Consider the following 21,822-nt stretch of genomic DNA (forward strand, 5'->3'; position numbering starts at 1 on the left):
CGCAGGAAAGCAGATGGAACTCTGTGGCCCCTGGCAAGAGGGTGAGCCAGAAGCTGGCTGGGGTGTCGTGTTAGTATGGAAATTGGTGTGAAGAGAGGGGGATTAGAGGCTCAGCTAGTTGTATGAGCGAGAATCTCTTGGGCAGGTCACCCAAGCTCTCTGAGATAGACTTCCTGATCTAGAAACCGGGGGTGGAATGATAATGCCAGATTCTTACCTAAAGAGTCTTACTTGCCCTGTCCCCTGGATCTCGGTTTCCCTGAAGGCCCTTCTGTCCTCCCAGGTGTTCCCACTGGTGCTTCCTCAAGGCATTCATTCAGCTCCCACTGTATCAGGCACCATACTAGGCCTTGGGAGGACAGTGGTGTCAGAGGTAAATGAGTCCCTTTTTCATCTAAGCTGGGGAGTTTAGATGGAGAGACAGATAGCGACGATACAGGGAGCTGGGGTGAGAGACATGCTGGGATGGGGGACATGCAACCCAGCCTGAGAGGTCAAGGAGGGCTTCCCAGAGGAAGTGACATCCCAAAGGGTAGGGGCTGGTTTTCTTACTCTTTAGATTCCTAGCTCTAAGCAGAGTGCCTCACATATAACAGGTTTTTGGGGAATGAATGATGGATGAGCAGATACGTGTAACAGTGTTTTATAAACCAGAAAGTATAGAACAAGGGGCAGGTGTCGGTGTTACGATTTGTGTAGGGTAGAGCAGGGGCACCTAGGACAAACTTTATTTCCCGCCTTCGTGAGGACCAACTGTTGCCAAGACCTAGGGTCTCCCTTAGAGCACAGCCAGCTGGGTGATGCTGTCAGCCTCTGCCTTTTGTCCCCCCACTCGGGGAAGGAGACTGTCTGTAGCTGGACATTTGAAGACAACTCAGTAGCCAGCAGCCCTTCTTAATGGGATCTGGATTTGGACATACAGACCTTGTTCTCGGTACCATGATGGCTGACTCAGGAAGTAGCTCATTGTGTGTGTGTGTGTGTGTGTGTGTGTGTGTGTGTGTGTGTGTGTGAGTGAATGGAGTGATGCCCAGCAATTGCTAAAAAAGGCCTGCAGCTCATATTCAAATCCCTAACTCTGCACTACAGTTGCCATCCCCAAAGCAGAGCTTGCTCTTTTTTTAATCCTCTCCTTCATCCAGCTGAACTTCTGGAAGCCAGGGATGGCAACGGATTCATCTTTGTAACCCTAGAGCCCAGCAGGGAGCCTGGCACATCTGGATCTTGGAACAGTTTGCAGAGTGAATGAACGAACGAACGATAATGCCCATTAAGTTATCCAGAGTGTAGCTGATGGCTAACGTCTTCGTGGGGTAGAGAGAGAGGGAAGTTTCTGGAAATGACCTTTTGCTACTACGTTAGGTGTTTTGCAAGAGCAGATGCTTGAAATTCTGCTTGACGCTTGCTCTCTGGGGTGAGAGATGAAGAAACACTTCCTTTGTTCACACTTGGCTCCAGGGCTGTGTAGACAGGCAGAGGCCTCTCACTTCTGCCGCCCTGGGAGCCCCTGGGTCCACCCTGTGGGCCAGTTATGGTGAGACAGGGCTCGTGGATCTGCAGTGACCTAATTCCACAGTTCAGTGAGTTGGTGTGTCTTGTGGGCATTTTCTATGTTTTGGGGTGCTCAGCATCCTACCCACCTCCCTCTTTGGGGGATCTCCCAGGATGTAGGTCTTGGAGGGGAGCAGAGCTCTGCCCCCCGGTACGGGAGCTGAGGTGGACCCGACATGCTTTCTTCCCACGTCCAGCTGCTCAGGCCGTGGCGTGTGGCCTCCGCGTGGCCACGTGGCTTAGATTCCGGGTTGAGCGCAGCAGCAATGCAGGTGAGTTAGAGGTTCCTCGGAGTCAGGAGTATCCTAAGCAGAGGTCCTGTGGGCACAGCCTTGGCCACATTTCCCCTCTGCCCATCTCCCCTGGCCCTTTATCCCAGCCTGGTTCTCCAGCCTGCCTGGTGATTCTGGGAGCTTCCCCTTATTGTCTCATCAAATTCCATTTTTCCTTTTCTGCTGTCTGTAGTCAGCAACCCTGACTGACAGGTGCCACTGAGGCCAGCGTGAGGCACCCCGTCCCCAGCAGGGACCTTGGGAACATGGTGAGACAGGTGAGCTTGCTCTGGATGCCTCCCTTTTTGTGCTGTAGACACCATCCAGCCTGATCCCATTCCTTGAAGACCCAGTCTGCTGCAGTTCAGCTCCGTAAACATCGGGCCACCTACTCTGTGTCAGGTTCGCACTCAAAGGCACAGGGATGCGGAGATCAAGAGTCCCTAATCCTGGCCGATCTGGGGCTTTCTGGCCGTTCATCCCTTCAACCAGTATTTATTGAGCACCTGCTAAGTGCCAGCAGGCACTGTGCTAGGGCTTAGGGATGCGGAACCAAAGAGACGGAATGTTTGCCGTCCTGGAGCTTGCATTTCAGCTCTTCAGCCTGTTCTTCCTTTAAACCATGTCTTATTCTTTGCCTGTTCCTTCATTCATATATATATGTGTGTGTGTGTGTGTATACACGCTTACACATATATACACACACACATACGCATACACACATATACATACACATATATATCATTCACTGGATACCTATGTTCTCTGTATAAAAATACTTATATACGTATATTTGTTGCTGTATAAAACATGCATATATGTATGAAAACAAGCTTTCCTTGAATACCAATTGTATGCTACAGATAAAAACATGTTTATATATATATATATATAACATGCACGTACACTGTATACATCTACATGTATCTACAAGTGTTTACTGAATACCTGCTTTGTGCCTACACTGTGCTAGGCATGTGGCAGAACACAGCCTAGCAGAAGAGACAGATGAAAACGCTGTTTTCATACGCTGGGAAGGGCCATAACTTTGAAGGATTAGGCAGAGAGGTGAGCTTGGGAGGGTTACCGTAAGGTGTGAAGGGAGAGCGGGCATCAGGCTGCCACGGAGCAGAGGCCGGTCCTGGTTGCTCTCCTCCATTACCTTGACAAGGACGGTCTGGTCCGGGTATCTGCTGAGGTGGCAACTCTGAGTGGCTCCTTACGTATTGATTTAGGTGCTTGCCAAAATCAGAGGTCGTCTGGGGACTAACTTAATTTAGGTTCCTTTAAAATAATCAATGAGATGGAAATTTCAGAGCATTAAGAGGCTCAGATCTGTGCAGACATGAAAGTTCTCTTTTTCTTTAGAATTGACAGTGAGGGGAGGACCAGGGCAGGGGGTCAAGTCAGTGGAAACTAAAGGCATTTCTCCCACTCTGCTTTCATCCTCTCATCCATCTAGAACTTGACCAATTATCCGGGTCTTCTTGCCAGGATTTAATTGTTCTCTTGCCCCATTCCCTCCTAGGTTTTGAGGCCAAAATGAGGACCCTTTCAGTTCATTTACGCTGCACGTGCTGCCCTAGGACAGGGCTCCGGAGGGCTTCTTCAGCGGTGGGGGTTCTAGGCGGTCACCTGCATGGGTCCCACATGCTGGCCACATCCTGCACCGGCTATTTTTTTGTTTTTGTGACAGCTTTAATTTTTTAAAAAACATTTATTTATTTATTTTGGTTGCGCTGGGTCTTAGTTGCGGCGTGCAGGATCTTTAGTTGTGGCATGTGGACTTCTTAGTTGCAGCATGCAGGATCTAGTTCATTGACCAGGGATCGAACCCAGGCCCCCTGCATTGGGAGCATGGAGTCTTACCTGCTGGATCACCAGGGAAGTCCCATGACAGCTTTATTGAGGTGTATGTTAGACAGAATAATGTCCTTCCAAAGATGCCCAGGTCCTAATCTCCAGAACCTGTGAATACATTACCTTATGTGGCAAAAGGGACTTTACTGAGGTGCCTAAGGAATCTTGAGATGGGAAGATCATTCTGGATTACCCAGGTGGGCCTTAGAGGAGAGAGATGGGAGGGTCAGAGTCACAGAAGGAGGTGTGATGATGGAAACAGAGGGTCAGAATCAGAGATTTGAAGCTGCTAACACTGCTTTCTTTGAAGCTGGAGGAGGGGGCCACAAACCAAGGAATGCTCACAGCCACCAGGAACAGGAGAACAGGTTCTCCCCTAGTAGAACCTCTGGAGGGAGCCTGGCCCTGCTGACACCTTGACTTCAACCCAGTGAAGCCCATTCTGGATTTCTGATCTCCAGAATTACAAGACAATACATCTGTGTTATTTTAAGCCACTAAATTTGTGGTAATTTGTTACAGCAGCCATAGGAAACCAATGCACGGTATATTTTATGTATCTAAAATCTACCCATTTCAAGTGTACAATTCAGTGATTTTTAGTCACTTTACCAAGTGGTGCAGCCATGGCCATAATATAGTTTTTTGAATATTTTCATCACCCCACTGAGATCCTTCATGTCCATTTACGGATAATCTCTGTCCTCAAGCCCCAGGTAACCACTGATCTACTTTTTGTCTCTATAAATTTGTATGTAAAATTGCCTTTGGGACATTTCATGTAAGTGGAATATGTGATCTGTGTCTGGCTTCTTCTACTGAGCATAGTGTTACTGAGGTTCATCCACGTTGTCAGTACTTCGTCCTTTTTACTGTGGAAAAATATTCTGTTGTATGGGTATATCACGTCGTTTCTCCACTCACCAGTTGATGGACAGCTGTGTTGTTTCCAGTTTGGGGCTATTAGGACTAACACTGCTCTGAGCATTCATGTACAAGCCTTTGTGTGAACGTGGGTTTTCATTTCTCCTGGGTAGATGCCTAGGAGTGGAATTTCCTGGGTTGTGTGGATTTCTATATTTAACTTTTGAGAGGCTGCCAAACTGCTTTCCAAAGTGGTTGCACTGGTTTTCATTCCCACCAGCAATTCATGAGGGCTCCCTCCACCCCCAGTGTAAACCCCACAACTCAAGAAATTAACAGTCTGTTGGGGTTCTAGATCTGTGACCCTTGATCCATCCTACATTCTCTTATCACCAGGTTTAGTTTGGATGTTGTCAAAATTTGGGGTTTTGGCATTGGATGAGACCTGATGTTGGTACTTGTAATATAAATAATGAGGCAGAAAGTTCAGGTCGAGACATTGGGTGAATCAAAGGGTTAACTCACCGTGCCTTTCTTCTTTTATTATTATTATTTTTTAAAATTGAAGTATAGTTGATTTACAATGTTGTGTTGGTTTCAGGTGTATAGCAAAGTGATTCAGTTATACATATACACACATTCTTTTTCAGATTCTTTCCCCTCATAGGTTATTACAAAACACTGAGTATACTTCTGTGCTCTACAGTAGGTCCTTGTCGGTTATCTATTTTATATATAACAGTGTGTATCTGTTAATCCCAAACTCCTAATTTGTCCCTCCCCCCCTTTCCCCTTTGGTAACCATAAAAGTTTGTTTTCTGTGTCTGTGGGTCTATTTCTGTATCATTGTTTTTAGATTCCACACATAAGCAGCATCATAGGGTACTTGTCTGTCTGGCTTACTTCACTTAGTAGGGTTATCGCTAGGTCCATCCATGCCGCTGCAAACACCATGCCTGCCTTTCTTACTCCAAGCAGGTCTGCCATACATTAGCATCCCCCCCCGCCGCCCCGTTCCAGCTTCTGCTTATGAGTTCTGCTTCTCCCCCCTTGTCTGAGCCCATCTAGTCTCCTCACTGGGTGGGGTTGGGGGCTGGCGAGCAGACATAGAGGGTTCAGTCTATAGACAGATGTCTACCCAGAAGGAGATGGGGGTGAGGGGCCCTGACCCTGCCGTAGGTGGGGTGGGATTGACAGAGATGAGATCCAGACAGAAAGCCTGATCGTTCAGTCTGAGCTTGGTGGGTAGGCAGGCCCCTCTCACTTCCTCAGTGACAGCAGTAAACAGAACACAAGCTTCATTCCGGACAGAGATGGGTAAAGGAATCTTGCAAGCATTGCATTTTCAATGTGGGAAAGTGTTGTATAGACTTCAGTGACTTACTTTAAATTTCCACGAGGGAAAAAGCGAGTAATTTTATGGTGACCATTAGAAGTTTTTAGGCCTTTGAGGAGAAACTTGACCGTGGGGCTTCTTGGCCAGACCTGGATGACCAGGTGGTAGAGCTGGGGGCCTTGGGGGCACCTGACCAAGGGGTGGTTGGTCCCCAGGCAGGAAGGCGGCCGCCTAGGGCCTGACTCTGCATGAGAGGGAGGTGTGGATGGGATGACGTTGGCTGGCCTGGTCTGAGCGGGTCTCTGAGGATCGTGGCCTGTAAGTTAAGCAGTTAATGGGAGGCGGAAAGACTTAGAGAATCCAAGGTGATGACCTAGGTCAGCAGAGGGGCCAAGCACCCCCTTTTCTTTCTTTCTTTTTTTTTTTTCCTTTTGGCTGTGCTGCGTGGCTTGTGGGATTTTACTTCCTTGACCAGGGATTGAACCCGGGCCCTCAGCAGTGAGAGCACAGAGTGCTAACCATTGGACTGTCAGGAAATTCCTGCCAAGCCCTTAACTAGAGCCCGAGGGACTCAAACTCTGTTCCGTGGATGGTGTTTCTGCCATTTTATGAAGATGAAGCAACTGAGCCTCAGAGAGATTAAGTGACTTGTCTAAGGTCACACAGTGAGTGAAAGGAGCTGCCAGAAATTCAAACTCCAGGCTGTTTCTGAAATCACTGCCACTCCGCAAGATGCTTTTTCTTTATAGATGAATGGGACATACACAGAACAAAACAACCCACACTGAGTAATGAATGAATGTTCTCATGACAAGTTGCTGGGTCCAGGGGTGGGTAGACATTTTTACAGAGTGCCGCCTCCACCGCCTAGGCCCACTTTAGGAAGTAGAGGCTGCCTCTCATTGCATAACCAGCAACTGTGATTGTCTGTGTTGCCCCTGTTGACGTTGTTTATGGGCAGCAGGGAGGGTGAGAAACCACACAAAGTCTAAGGCCTGGAGGGCTCCAGCGGCGCTGCCAGGAAAGAGAGACCCCGTTTTTCAGACACCCAGTGAGATGTGCAAAGAGCAGAAAATACATACAGAACTTCTCTGTGGCTCATATTTTTAAGTGAGTGTGTATGAATTAGTGTTGTAATAAAGTAAATGAAAGTAAGGTTATTATTTATAAATTATTAGGGTGGCAAGAAGCAGAGAACCTGGTGTTTTGTCCTGGCTCCTCTGCCTCCTGACTGTGTGACCCTGAGGTATCATTTCACGTCTTGGAATCTCAGTTTCCACTTCTGTAAAATGGGGAGGTTGCACTGGGAGTTCTCTAAAATCTTTCTTGAAATGAACTCTCTGTAATTATAAATGCTGTCTGTTTATGTTCTGTGTCAAGAGAAGTTTTATCCATAGACTTTTTCCTATGGCTTTGAATGAAATTTACACAGCCAGGGCTTCCCTGGTGGCGCAGTGGTTGAGGGTCCGCCTGCCGATGCAGGGGACGTGGGTTCATACCCCGGTCCGGGAAGATCCCACATGCCGCGGAGCGGCTGGGCCCGTGAGCCATGGCCGCTGGGCCTGCGCGTCCGGAGCCTGTGCTCCGCAGCTGGCCGATTTTTCATTGGAAACTTGGTAGGGGAGCTTTAATTTACATAACAAAGGCTTAACTCTGAGCCACTTTATGGCTTCGGTGGCTGTTAGAAAGCTTTTGGGAGGGCCTTGAAAGTCATCTGCGGCGGGGGGTGGGGGTGGGTGGGGATGGGTGGGGGGGGGGGGGGGGGGGGGGCGCAGGAAGAGGCTGTGTTTATGCAGTTCTCTCAACACTGACTTAACTCCTGTGAAGAGTGGGGTCTTTGACCTCAGTGGACAGGATGTGGTTTACAGAACATGAGGTGCTCTGGAAGAGCTTATGTAGTCAGCTGGGATGGTTTGGAAACACTGTTCCTATCTGGTGGAGCGTGCAAGTGCCCGGACCTGGGAGGGATCTCGGAGTAGTTCCACGTGCCTGGACTGGAGGGTTCTTGTGGAGAACACAGGTCATCGGGGCCTGTGATGGCAGCCTCGTGAGCTGTGTTCACGGAGCTTGCATCATAATCCTCAGGCAGTATGAGGCCACTGCAGGATATGTGTATTACAAAAGGTAACTAGGGACGTCCCTGGCGGTCCAGTGGTTAAGACTCTGTGCTTCCACTGCAGAAGGCGCGGGTTCGACCCCTGGTCCGGGAACTAAGATCCCGCATGCCCCGCTGCGTGGCCAATAAATAAATAAATAAAACTAAAAAAAAAAAAAAGAAGCCTTAAAATTTTTTTAAACAAAGAAAAAGAGAAAGAAAAGGTCACTAGTGGTAGCTTGGGAGATGGAGGGCAAGAGACCGGAGTCTAGGGGTCCATTGAGACGGATGCTCTGTTTGCAGGGAGCGGAGGCTGTAGGGCCTGGAGACAGCCTCCCAGATGCCACCAGCAAGCCACAAAGTCACAAGAAATGGCAGCCAGGGCAAGAAGCGGGGCCGGGTAGCAACGAGCATCTTCTCACGCACCCACTGAGGAACATGTCAGTCAGTGCTCTGGGTTGCAAGTGACAGAAACCAAACTCAAGCTGGGCTAGGTTTGAAAAAGTTCATTTACTGTGTCAAGTCGCTAAATGGTCAGGGGTGGTTGAACCAGGGCCCAACCATATGCTGGCCGGGTTTTGTCTCCCACTGTCTCTTGGCCCTGCTTTCCTCCCTCCTTGTTTCTCAGGCAGTATCTCCCTGTGAGATGGTTCAGGCTTTCAGGCTTTCAGGTTAATGACCCTGTGTGTGGCAAGGAGGGCACCCTTTCCTGGTGCCTTCAGCCAAAGTGCTAGAGTAGGTTCTTATTGGCCAGTTCGGGTCACATGACCATTCTTGAACCTCGAGAGGACTCTTTTATTTAGCTAGTTATTTATTTATTTGGCCGCACCGGGTCTTAGTTGCGGCATGCGTGCGGGATCTAGTTCCCTGACCAGGGATCGAACCCGGGTCCCCTGCACTGGGCGCGTGGAGTCTTACCCACTGGACCGCCAGGGAAGTCCTGAGAGGGCTCTTACAGGCCAGTTTTGGTCACATGCTTGTTCTTGTAGCAGCCACTGATTCTGGAAGATTCTGTGCTTTGACAGCCCTCCCCTTGGTGATATGCTAGCCCCTGGAGCACATGGAGGGAAGGGTCAGGGGATGCCCCAGAGGACACTGGTGCCATCCCAGAGGGGCTGGAGGCTGGGCAGGGCAGGAGCCCAGAAGCTTCCTTTTGCCTGGTTACGGTTAGGGTTAGGGTGAGAGGTCAGCACAGACTTTCCTTTTGCCTGGCCAGGGAGGCTTCTGTGACAGTGGTGTCATGACCTTGGGTGGAGTGAGTGGCCCAGAGGGAGGGAGGCGCCGTGGTTCCGTGGCCTGTCCTAGGTGCTACTGCCAGCAAACATTTATTGAGGGCCTTGTCCCTTTTCTGAATCCCTCAGAATGTTATTTGCCTTTTTCATGAGCCTTAACTGTGCCCGGGGGTGATGGTCAGAATGTTTAACATTGGGTACCCATCAGAGTCCTTTCTGGAAGCTTCCACAGTGCCGGATGTTCATCCTTCCCTTGCTGGGTGCCGGGGTAGGTCTGGGAGCTCTGGGGAAGGGCTGCCGGGGAGAGGGGCTCCGGACAGCAGCTCTTTCCCAAGCTGTGTGGAGTCCTTCGGTATTTTTAACGCCGGCTTAACGCTGCCGGCTAGTTTGGAAGCTCTTGGGGCGGGGCTGGAGGAACGCCTCCTGGCTCGCACCCCTCCCCCACCCCTCCTTACACTCACACCCTGGAGGATTCCCACTGGGCCACGGGCAGAGCAAGTGTGCCACTGAATTTGTGGAGGCCGCTGGAGAGAGGCGGGGGAGATTGCTCCGGAAATGGCAGCTTTCTCCTGCTCGGCTGGGCTGAGGGCTTCTTAAGATCGGCTGCCCTTTCCTCTGAGCTTCGATGAGGCCGCTGCTGCCCGCACTTGCTCTCTTTGCACCCAAGTTTTTTTTTCTCTTTCCTGTGAGCAGTTCAGGTTTACAGGCCTTGGAGAGTGTGCAAATTGACTTCAATTAAGGAAGTCCCAAACGAGGAATAGAAAGAGTTACTTCTCGTTTATTATTTCTGGGGGACTCGGGGGTGGGGGTGGGCATGACCTCTGATGCCCCAGCCACCTGGTCCTCCAGGGCGGTGCAGGCACCCAAGAGGCCAGGCCAGGCGCAGTGCGGCGGGCCAGCTGGCCCAGGGTGGCCTGTGGGAAGAGAAAGGCAAGAGGGTGCAGAGTTTAGGGACTTCCCTGGTGGCGCAGTGGTTGAGAATCCACCTGCCAACGCAGGGGACACGAGTTCGAGCCCTGGTCCGGGAAGATCCCACGTGCCACGAAGCAGCTAAGCCCATGTGCCACAACTACTGAGCCTGCGCTCTAGGGCCCGCAAGCCACAACTACTGAGCCCATGTACCACAACTACTGAAGCCTGCGCGCCTAGAGCCCGTGCTCCGCAACAAGAGAATCCACCGCAATGAGAAGCCCGCACACTGCAAGGAAGAGTAGCACCCGCTCGCCGCAACTAGAGAAAGCCTGCGCGCAGCAACAAAGGCCCAACGCGGCCAAAAATAAGTAAATAAAGAGGGTGCGGAGTTTGGAGGCTTCTACCATGGGCCTGAATCTGGAGCACGGAGCAGGTGATGAGAAGGGTGGTGCCCGCTACCTGAGTAATACCTACCAGCTGTTAGTACTTCCTGCCGGCTGGTCGTGGTGCCCGTGTGATCTGTTTGACTGATCTCACTGAATAATCCTCTCCACAATCGTGAGTGGTAAATATCATCATCCCCATTTACAGCTGAGGAAGCTGAGCCCAGAGAAGTTAAGGCATGTGTCCAGGACCACGCAGCTACTCAGTGGCAACTTGGGTATGTCAGGCTCCAATGCTGGGCTGAAAACCAACCCCCTGTATAGTGCCCAAGGGGTGATCTTAGACTTCATGGACTGTTTTGAGGACAGGTGAGGGGTCCTATAAATCAGAGCCCAAGGATACTAGATGAGCGTTTACCCTGGTGGTCAGAGCCTGCATATTGGCTGCAGGAGGGAGAGGAGAGAGCGTGGGTGAGGGTAGAGGAAGCAGCGGGCCTCAACCTGGGGTATCAGGAAGGGAATGAACCCAGGCGCCCAGAGCTCCTGTCCCAGCCCTGCCACCGCACCATGGGCCTTGGGTGAGTCATACCGTCTCTAGGTTCTGGTTTCCTTTTCACTGAAATGAGAGTAACGACCACAATGACAGCTTTTACTGTGGGCTTCCTCAGTGCTGCGGCCAGCCCTGGGACCCCAGGACGGAGAGGTGTATGGATTAGGGCTTCTGCTCACGGGTGCTCAGGGGCTAGTGGGGAAGGAGGCCCCTCCCCACCGGTGCTACACATGAGACATGGGACAGGTCAGCCCTGGTGAACCGGAAGGGTCTCTGCCAGTTGGGGCTGGAAGGAGGGGAGCAGCTCGTGTCCCAGCTCTGGTTGCGGGGTCCTGCTGCCATCTGACTGTTGTCCCTGCAGCCAGAGGGAGGGACCCGTTGACAAGGGACTTCTTTCCCCAGCCCTAGCGCTGCCCTAGACAGTCCTCAGCAGAACCACCTGCCCAAGCCCTCAGGTGAAAAATACCAAGTCCCAGCCATGCAGCATAGTCACCTGGGAGCTTTCTGCAAACACCGATTCCCAGTCTGGGGAACACTGTTTCTAAAAAGCTCCCCACGTGATTCTGATCCGCAGCCTGCTTCTCCGGGGACCTGCTGCCCGTTCCTGCCAAGGGGATGGATTCATTAGGGCTGGGGAGAGGTTCCAGCAACCAGATGCCTCAGGGGCTTCGCAACTGCACCTGGTTCCCAGCTCATTGCTGTGTCCTGACCCTTTCGAGAGGCAGCAGGGGTGGCATTCTCCGTGGATGTGCAGGACGCGGGATGTCCCCAGTGTGCCCCGAACCCCTGGGCACCAGCGGCTGGCCTGGGGTGCACGTGAGCCCCCTGGGGCACCTGGGCTTCCTCTGGGCGCTGCTTCCTCCCTGCTCTGGGAAGAGCCTGGATCCCTACCTCTGGGACTGTGTAGGGCCACGCTCAGGTGACCTAGCACAGTATCTCCCCGTACCCAGTGCCTGCTGCCCCAGTGGGACTCAGTGACAGCCAGCCACAGGCCTGGGACAGAAATCAAGCAGGACGGCCATGGCAGTTTAGAATCCGAATTTGAACCTGACAGGGGTGTTGGAGATCTAGTCGATATGATGCTCTTGCACTCTTGGGTTCAGAATCAGAGTTTTCTAGCATTTTTACATTGATTTAGTTTCTCTCCTTCTAGAGAAATCCTATTTCTTGAAGTTCTACTAGGGGCCAGCCACTTTCTGAACATTGTGTCATAGTAAATTTGCAAGGATTACAGAGGGAGAAACAAGCTTCCCCAAGGAGTTGTGACACATTTGCAAATGACTGAGTCAGGTTTCGAACCAAGGTCGGTCTGACTTCAAAGCTCATTTCTGTGCACAGAGATGTACTGTAGTTCCAATCATGTAAAATCAGAGCTGAGCTGTTCCATACGGTGGCTGGTAGCCATATGGGGCTATTTAAATAGAAGTTAATAAAAATTAAACATAATTAAAAGCTCAGTTACAGTAGCCAGAGTTCAGCCGCTCTGTAGCCACATGGGTCTGGTGCTATGGTATTGGACAATGTAGCTATAGAACATCTTCAGCACTGCAGAAAGTTCTATCAGTGCTGAGCTAGAGTGACCGAATGGCACAGACAGGGCTCCGGGCCTGGCACGTATGGCCGAGGACGGTTAGAGGAGGGGACATGGTGAGCAGGCCGTCTCACCCTGTTGGCATCCGCTATTAGCGTTACCAGCTGTCCTGGTTTGCCTGAGGCTGAGGGGTTTCCTGAGACTGGGGACTGGAAAATTCCCAGGCAACCTGAGATGAGTCAGTTACTCTGTTCGCTGCACAGTGTCCCTGTAGATGTCACGCCTGTGCTCAGGTCCAGGACACAGAGTTGAGCAAAAAGTTGCTGAAAGTTCGGGGGGAAGCTAGCTGATGGAGTGGCGGCACCATTCAGGTAAAATGGGAAGAGTGCTCTGAGAAAGGGGAGCACCAGGTACGGTGTACCCTGAAGCCTCTCTGAAGCGGGGTACACCTGAGCTGAGAGTGGACATCTGGGATGCAGTTAACCAGGTGAAGGAGTTTGGAAGTGTGCGGAAACTCAGTGATCAGCCCTGGGTAGTTAGGAGTTGGGAATCTTGGGAGACGGTTCTGACTCTGCTGTGATCCTGCTGTCTTCACCACAGGCATGTTCCTTTCCTTCCATGCTTCAGATTCTCTCACCTGTAAAACCAGGCAGTTAGACCAGATACCCGCAGTAATATTCTCTAGCTCCACCAATGTCACTTTTTCAGGTAAATTGTGATATGTCTTTAAAGGTAACACAGCCCCACACTGACAAAGTGTTTGATAATCGGTTCCCTTCTGTTTCAGAAACAACATCTTTACCTTGCTTCTCTGTTAATGAGCTGCTTTCCTTTTCTCCAGTTTGAAGAGGGTAGGGCTAGGGCTAGCCCACAGGATTGAGGTTTTCCTGAGAGGGTATTGAGTCTGGCTGTTCAATTCCCAAGAGGTCTTTTCCTTCCTTGTTCACCTTCTTTCTTTCTTTCTTTATTTTAATTGTTGAAGTACAGTTGGTTTACAGTGTTGTGTGAATTTCTGCTGTACAGCAAAGTGACTCAGTTATACATATATATATATATATATATATATATACATTCTTTTTCATATTCTTTTCCGCTACGGTTTATCACAGGATATTGAATATAGTTCCCTGTGCTATACATTAGGACCTTGTTTTTTATCCATTCTCTATATGAGTTTGCATCTGCTAACCCCAAACTCCCAATCCATCACTCCCTCCCTCCCTCTTGGCAACCACAAGTCTGATCTCTGTGTCTCCCTTCTTCACCTTCTTGTTCGATTTCTTAACTCAGTGGTGTGCTGAACTGCAGCATAAAAAGAAAAAGAAAAGACCATTTATTTTTATTTATTTTTAAAATATTTATTTATTTATTTCGTTGCACCGGGTCTTAGTTGCAGCAGGCGGGCTCCTTAGTGCGGCTCCAGGGCTCCTTAGTTGTGGCATGCGAACTCTTAGTTGCGGCATGCATGTGGGGATCTAGTTCCCTGACCAGGGATCGAACCCAGGCCCCCTGCATTGGGAGCACGGAGTCTCATCCACTGTGCCACCAGGGAAGTCCCCCAGGCCACTTACTAAAGTACACAGTAATAATTAATGTTTTAGTTTAAAGAAATGATTGGTTAAAGCTTTAAAATATTTTGAACATTTACCAACATGTAAGCACTCTACTATGTAGTGTCTCCACTCCCCCTAAATGAGGGATTTTTTCTTTTTTTTTAAGGTTAAAGGCAAATTTATTACCTGGACATAGAGTTGCAAGTACTACAGCTTCATTAAAAATATCGTAAAATATATAAGCTGTAGATCATGATACTCTGGAGAAAAGTGTGAGATGTGTATACATCTTCAGCTGAAGTCAGCCTGTGCAAGGAGAGTGGTTAAGCAACATGCAGAAACTATGTTTTGGATTTTATCCTGCTTCGGAATTCGACCCTGAAAGTGGTCCATCGTTCCAGGAGAGAAGGGATGTAGAGGGAAATGATAATAAACATTATTGCTGAATAGTATCTTTGAAAGAGAATAGCTCAGCACAATAGCAGTGTCTCCCCAAATCTCAGGCCCTGGATTTGGGAGAAAGGTGAGCTCCGGAGTCAGGTCAGAGTCCTCCCACTTAGAGGGTTGCCACCTCAGGGAAGAGAGTATGTGAGTAAAAGAAGCTCGAGTACATGCATACCTTGTTTTATTGTGCTTAGAAGATACTGCATTTTTTACAAGTAAAGATTTGTGGCAACCCTGTGTTGTCAGATAATACAAAGTGGCATAGGATTTAGTGTGGCATAAGTTTAGGTGATGGGCGTCGAGAGGGTGGTGTGATTGATGAAAGCCGCAGTAGTTATTTTAACATTGTTATCCACAACCATTTATCTCCTATGTGCTTATTTATTTTTATTTCCTAATTTCTGATTCTAAATATTTAGGGCTGCCCCTGTGACACTATCCTTTGCGTTTCCTTGTCGCCCTTGGGTCAGAGTCACACTGTGTCACAGTAGCCAATCCACACTCTCCTTGGAGCCTGAGATCCTTGAAGATGGGAACTCTGTCCTCATGTCCATCTCTCTGGCACCTTTGGAGCTGCCTGGCACGTGGCAGTCAGTCATGACATTCTTATTGAGCAAACCAAGCTGTTACTAGCCAAAGGCCCATGTGTGGTCACTTTCGACTTTTGTTGTTTTAGTTGTCAAGGCTGCTATAACAAAATGCCACAGACTGGGAGCTTATAAACAACGGACATTTATTTCTCACTGTTCTGGAGGCTGAAAATCTGAGATCCGGGCGCCAGCATGGTCGGGTAAGGGCCCTCCACCCATGACAGGAGGAGTGAGGGAGCTGTCTGGTGTCTCCCTTATAAGGGCACTAATCCCATTCGTGAGGGTTCCACCCCCATGACCTCCCAAAGGCCCCACCTCCTAATACCATCACATTGAGGGCTTAGGATTCCAATATTGGAATTTTGGGGGGACATAAACATTCAGACCAATAGTGCTTGTTATTGACGTATAATATGCATATAAAGAAGGGCACGTCATGATTATTTTTGCATGTGTGTTGATTTAAAACATGAAATGGCAGATGTTTGGAGATAGAAGGCACAGAGAAGCAAAGGGTAGCATGCTCAGGTGTGAGCTATGGAAGGGTCTCCCGATAACACTGTGAATCCTGAACCAAGCGCAGCGGATCTTCCAGCCTAGCTGCTGAATGCCTCTTCTGCTTAGCACAACCCGAGACAGATGCGGACTGGCGTAATTCATCTGAGCAGGGCAACAAGAGGTTTGGAAATGTTCTAAATAAGACCTCCTCATCCTGATTAAGAAATTATATTCTTTTTTTTAAAACAGATTTTTGGTTTCTTAGTTAGAACTGAGGGGTAATGTGAACATATAGAAAAATCGCCTTCCTAATTCAGGGTCAGGGAGGCAGTGGTAGGGAAAAGTCGGATTAAGAGACCACTTTGAGCTAATTGCAGTGTTAGCATTTTCAAGTGGCTATGGGAACTGCTGAGTGTTCACAAGTGACTTTTGCAGGGCCCCCTTGAATGTGCAAGATAAGCTAGCTACCTGTGCAATGATCACATTTAATTTTTTTTCACAAATTTATAGAAAGAATTGATGTGCTTAAAAGTCTACTTTTATAAGTTTGTTAAAGATTGCCCTGGTAATTTTTTTACATTCTTGCTAAGTCCTCCAGATAGTATAAAATAAGTTTCAACTGAAGTTATAAGAATTATCATGAATTCTTATAAATAGCTAACATTTGTTGAGTATTTAGTATGTGTTAGCCACTGTTCTGGGGGAAAGTTTTATTAAATAAGTGATTAAGAGTTGTTGGAAACACTACAGAGCTCCTGTAATTGAACAGGATTATGGGTATACGTTTCTAATTTTATTAACAAGGATAGATTCTAGCCAATCATGGCTAAGAAAAAACAGCATGTGATAAACAAGCGAATAAAATTACTAGATGAATTTACTGAGGAGAAGGAGTAATTATTTGAATTATTATTTTTTTGTTTAATTAACATTTATTAAGTGTCTTCTGGGTAACAGGCCCTGTTAGGTACTTTTACATCTGCTGTTTTATTTAATTACGATGCGTTTTTCACTTCCAGATAAGATTTCCCATGGGCTTCCTTTGTCTAATGAGTTATCCTAGGCCCGTGCTTCACTGTCCTGTTTGCACCGTACAATCACCTGGGGATCTTTGGAAAACTATAGTGCTGGGGTTTCATCCTTAGAGAGTCTGTTTAATTGTGCAGGCTTGGGATCCAGCGGCAGTATTTTTAAAGGTTTTCCTCCCTCCCCTGTGGGCTCTGGTTGAGCCGGGGTGAGAACCACTATGCTAGGCTGTTTGAGATGTTATTTCACTGGCAGAAAAATATTGCCTTAAACTCTTCAGCAATAAGCAACTATTGCAAACTTTGGGAGTTTGCTGTGCCAGGTGGATATAAGTAAAACACCTGCTTTGCTTTGTCTGTTTCCTATTAACTGGGATATGGGAAGTGTCAGAATAATAATTAAATGAAGCAGGCTAGAAAATGTCACCCTCAGTGTCTCAGACCCAGAATTTCCAGGTGCACTTAATTTGTCACCTGGGTTTTGCTCGGGGGTGGTTTCAGAAACATCATGCCAGTGACTTGCATACTAAGTTTTTTTTTTTTTTTTTTAAGAAAAAGTACTCTAAGGAACTTCTACACTAAAGGTAATTCCTTTAAACGAAATACATGTGTATGTACACAGTATAGATTTGTGAATAAAAACGTTAGGAGGACACAGGAATTATGAGGAATTCTTTTGATGGAGGGGTTATATAGGTCGAAATGGCCTCCTTAAAAATCGTGTTTGCTGTCACAGTAAAGCTAATGTCAAAACATTAAAAAAACAAGAGGGAACTAAGTGGTTTGGGGAGCTCAACTTTTCTTTAAAAATTCTTATAGCCTGAGATCACATAATAGAGATTTAACCTAAAAAATGATCCATAATCCAAGAACATATTCAATCCCTAAAAACTTTTTTAGTCACCTTCATAAATAGATTTGTTTCAGTGGGAACTTTTAGTCCTGCCTAGAAAATCCCAGGAGTTGTGAAAGTGTGGTGCAATTGGCGGTCAGGTAAAGGAAAGATTCCGTTAGACCTGCGAACATTAAGCATTTTCCCCTAAAATAAGCAACGTTTCTGGTAGGTGTGACTAGATAGGCTTCCATTTAAGAAAGTTGTCCAAAAAAAACAAAAAAAACGAAAGGAAAAGAAAGAATGTTGTCCCCCTTTTAAAAACATTATATTGCATTTGCTAAGAGACCTTGGGCAAGTCATATCATTCTTTCGGACCTGAGGTTCTTCATTGGTAAATAAGGGGGGCTGTTGGTTTTCCGATGGGGCTTTGCTGAGCACCTGGAGTGGCTTAGAGAGCCCTGGCAGAGAAGTTTTGAGCTGGCACCTCTCTGGGTCTCTGGGTTTCCCGCTCTGGCCTCAGACAGAGCTGCTGTCTGGGGCAGCTCTGGATGGGTGCTCATTTGCAGAGAGAGGAAATCCTTTCGTTCTGCATGTGTTTTTGATGACCTACTGTAAGTCAGGAATAATACCAGGTGCTTGGGACACCAGGATATGACCAAAACAGAGTGGGAGCCCTCAGGTAGCTTGAAGTGTCCTGGAGCAGACAGACAGGGACACAGATAATTCCAGTGTTTCTTCAGCTAGGTCAGGGGCTGGGTGGGAGAAGGTTGGTCAAATAACTGTGTATGTGAGCCTTGGGTGTAGTTTTTTAGAAACAAATGACAAGTAGAGGACAGTTCCCTCCTTGAGTCACTGTCTAGTCACTCTCAAAGGGAAAAGAAAGAGGAAGGAGGAGGGCCCACTTGGGATGCTTGGGACTTCCCTCGTGCCCTGGAGTGGACTCAGGGACTTGGCTGTGCTGGTGAAAGGGCTGTTGGGAAAAGAGGACGATCTGGGCTCTCAGAAGACCACAGAATTAGCCCTTAGGACTGGGAGGGCCCCTGGGAGGTCATCTAGTCCAGGCAAGTTACTCTGGCAAGCCCACCTGCCTATATATCCAGGTCTACATATCCTATGTCTCTCTCCCTACCTCTTGTGCTTGACCTTGTAAACCAGCAATTTGGTCTGTGGGCCTTTGCAAGTTCTGCCAATTCTACTTGGATCCCCTCGGTTGGGCAAATTCGAACTTGTCTTTCAGTTCTCAGCTTAGATAACACCTCCTTGGGGAAGTCTTTCTTATACCCATCACTTTCCATCCCCTGCTGAATTAATTAAATACCCTTTCCTGTGATTGCCCAGCACCTGTACTCACCCCTGTTGTAATACTTTTTGTTACTCCATTGTAATTGCATGTCAGCCTGTAATTGCCCCACTAATCGATGAGAGCCCTTTGTGGCTGGGGTGGTTTAATTCCTGGAATTATTCCCATGGCCACATGCTTGGTACATCGTAGGTGCTCAGTAGATAGTTCTTGAATGAATGAGTGTCCTCACTTGACAGCAGCGACTGCAGGAGCTCAGAGAGGTTCAGTGACTTGACCAAAGTCACACAGCTCTGGGAGACCGAGACAGGACTAGAGCCCATGCTATGAGTCTAAAAAGCAGACAAGATCAGATCCAGTTTCTGGAGTCATGGTCCTGGTTCTCTCTGCCCATATAGAGGAAGTGAAACAAAGTCACCCCTGTTTTGAGATGGACACTTTCCTTCTAGGGGAGACATACTCTATCTCCTGGGTTTGTCTCTAAGTGATGCAAAGACCAGCTTACTCTTCATGTTTAAAAGAACTCTTCATGTTCTTAAAATAAAACCAAACAAAGAGTTTTGGGGGCTTCCCTGGTGGCGCAGTGGTTAAGAATCCGCCTGCCAATGCAGGGGACACGGGTTCCAGCCCTGGTCCGAGAAGATCCCACATGCCGTGGAGCAACTAAGCCCGTGCGCCACAACTACTGAGCCTGTGAGCCACAAGTACTGAACCCACGTGCCACCCCCCCCCCGCACATCTAGAGCCCATGCTTCGCAACAAGAGAAGCCACTGCAATGAGAAGCCCGCGCACCGCAATGAAGAGTAGCCCCCGCTCGCCGCAACCAGAGAAAAGCCCGTGTGCAGCAGCAAAGACCCAATGCAGCCATAAAAATACAATAAAGTAAAAATAGTTCCTTAAAAAAAAAAAAAGTTTTGTGAGAGTGAGTTAGTATGCTTTTTTCCAATTTCTGGGACTTTCAGCCAGGACCCTAAAATTTTTCCCAAGTAAACAGCTTGTCCTGTTTTCTGTTTTGGAAATCTGGTCAAAGAATCAGAAAGAAAGAAAAAAAAGTCCTTTATGTAGCTGCAAGACATAGCGAGTGGAGTCAGAACTGTCATCATGTCTCTGGGCATCTGTGTGCGCGTGTGTGTTGTGTGGTATGTTTACGCGCATACACGCAGAGTATGGAGCGTGTGCACACATCTGAGGTCTTAGCTTGTGAGTATGTTTAAATGGTTCTTAAATGAAATCCCCTTTTTCTTTGGCCGCTGGGCAGTTTTGTGATTTTTCTTTAAAAGAGAATTTTAAACCCCACTCAGGCAACAGCGGAAAGAAAACCTGTACTGGTGAACAAGAGGATTGCTGGCAAAGTAGCAGGAGTGGTTGACATGATCGGCTGATAATGTTCTCCCACGACACTTAGGAAGGGCCCCCAAACCTTTTGTGAATAAAGTGAGGCTGGTTAAGTGGCTTCCGGTAGTCTCAGCCCCCGATGAAAAGCAAAGAGAAAACACCAAGGCAGCTGAAGATTTAATCAAAATTAAGGCCAGAAGAGGGCATTCTTCCAGGCAATAATAAGAGCGTCTAGACACTGCAGACCTTGCTCCTATCTTCACACTAAATGCTGGTGAATGGGTTCGAATGGGATATTGTTTAACTATGGTTTTATGGAGACTCCCTTTGATTCATAAGTATTTGTCACTGTAAGAGATTTTGAGGGTGACAAGGATGGTGTAATGTACATGTTTGTTTTCCTTTCTCTGCCCTGTAGAAATCTAAAGCAGGAAGCGATTCAGGGGTAGAATGACTAAGACCAGTTCAAACTCAAGTTGAGCTGAGTGTTTTGCTGAGACTAAGACTTGCTGAGGTACCCCAGAGTTCCAGCATTCTTTATCTTAGAATTCTGAGTCTGAAAGGACAGCCAGGCCCCACCTTCTATGTCCCTGGGACAATGCAGTCCAGCCAAACTGTGCCTTCATTAGAGGAGTTTGATTTGGGTTTGCTCTTTACTTGCTGTGCAACCTTCAGCAAGTTACTTAACATCTCTGAATCTCCATTTCCTTTTTTTTTTTTGAATCTTCATTTCTTTATTTGTAGTACACAAGACTATTTTGAACATTAAATGAGAAAAACGTTTGTGAAACATGCTCTGTAAACTATAATGGTCGGGAGATGTGATTTGGATTGAAATGCTATTGGATAGAAATGCTATACTGGGTTGTTATTCCTGGTACAGGAAAAAACACAACAGTGGTTAGGATTTACTGGAGGCTTTTTTGTGTGCTGGAATCTTGTGACTTGCTTAATCTTTGCTATAACTCTGTTTTACAGGAGAAGAAACTGAGGCCTGGAGTTTGAGTAATTCGTTCAAGGTTACCAAGTTGGTAAGTAACAGAGCTGGATTTGACCACCCGGCTTCAGAACTAAGAGCTTCATTTGAATTACCTTAAGCTTCGCAACAGCCCTAGAAAGTTGAGGTTCAAAGAAGAGAAGTAACCTTGCCCAAGTTCATTCCACTGGTAACGGGTCGTCTTAGTCCGTTCAAGCTGCTGTAACAGAGTACCATAGACTGGGTGGCATATATACAACAGAAATTTAATTCTCACAGTTCTGGAGGCTGGGAAATCCAAGATCAAGGTGCTGGCACATTTGGTGTCTGGTGAGGCCCACTTCCTGGTTCTTTGTGTTATAACTTCACATGGTGAAAGGGGCAAGAGAGCTTTCTGAGGTCTCTTTTATAAGGGTGCTAATCCCATCCATGAGGGCTGCGTCCTCATGACCTAATTAATCACTTCCCAAAGGCCCCACCTCCAGATACCATCATATGGGGGGTTGGTTCCAACATATGAATATTGGCGGGGGGACACGGACACAAACAGTCCATTGCAGGGGTCGATTCAGTATTCCCGTGCAGCAGTCTGGCTCGAGAACTACTGCTCTTAACCACTGTAAACTTGCTGCTCTTGTAAAGCCCCTCACGGAAAACCAGTTCTGCGAGCCTGGGTGCC

The 21,822-nt window shown here is 47.9% G+C and overlaps 1 protein-coding gene across 5 annotated transcripts in view; it reads left to right on the plus strand.

Annotated features, from left to right (window-relative positions):
• Window positions 1-21,822, plus strand: part of FAM49B (family with sequence similarity 49 member B) — a 155,175-nt gene that overhangs the window by 19,450 nt on the left and 113,903 nt on the right. For all 5 annotated transcript variants that reach the window (XM_029222840.1, XM_029222837.1, XM_029222842.1 and 2 more), the window contains exon 2: window positions 21,146-21,198. The gene's annotated coding sequence lies outside the window, so the exon portion shown is untranslated. The remainder of the gene's footprint in view (window positions 1-21,145; window positions 21,199-21,822) is intronic.

Source organism: Monodon monoceros, unplaced genomic scaffold (assembly GCF_005190385.1).
Source record: "Monodon monoceros isolate NGI ecotype Baffin Bay Population unplaced genomic scaffold, NGI_Narwhal_1 Super_Scaffold_14, whole genome shotgun sequence".
Lineage (NCBI taxonomy): Eukaryota > Metazoa > Chordata > Mammalia > Artiodactyla > Monodontidae > Monodon > Monodon monoceros.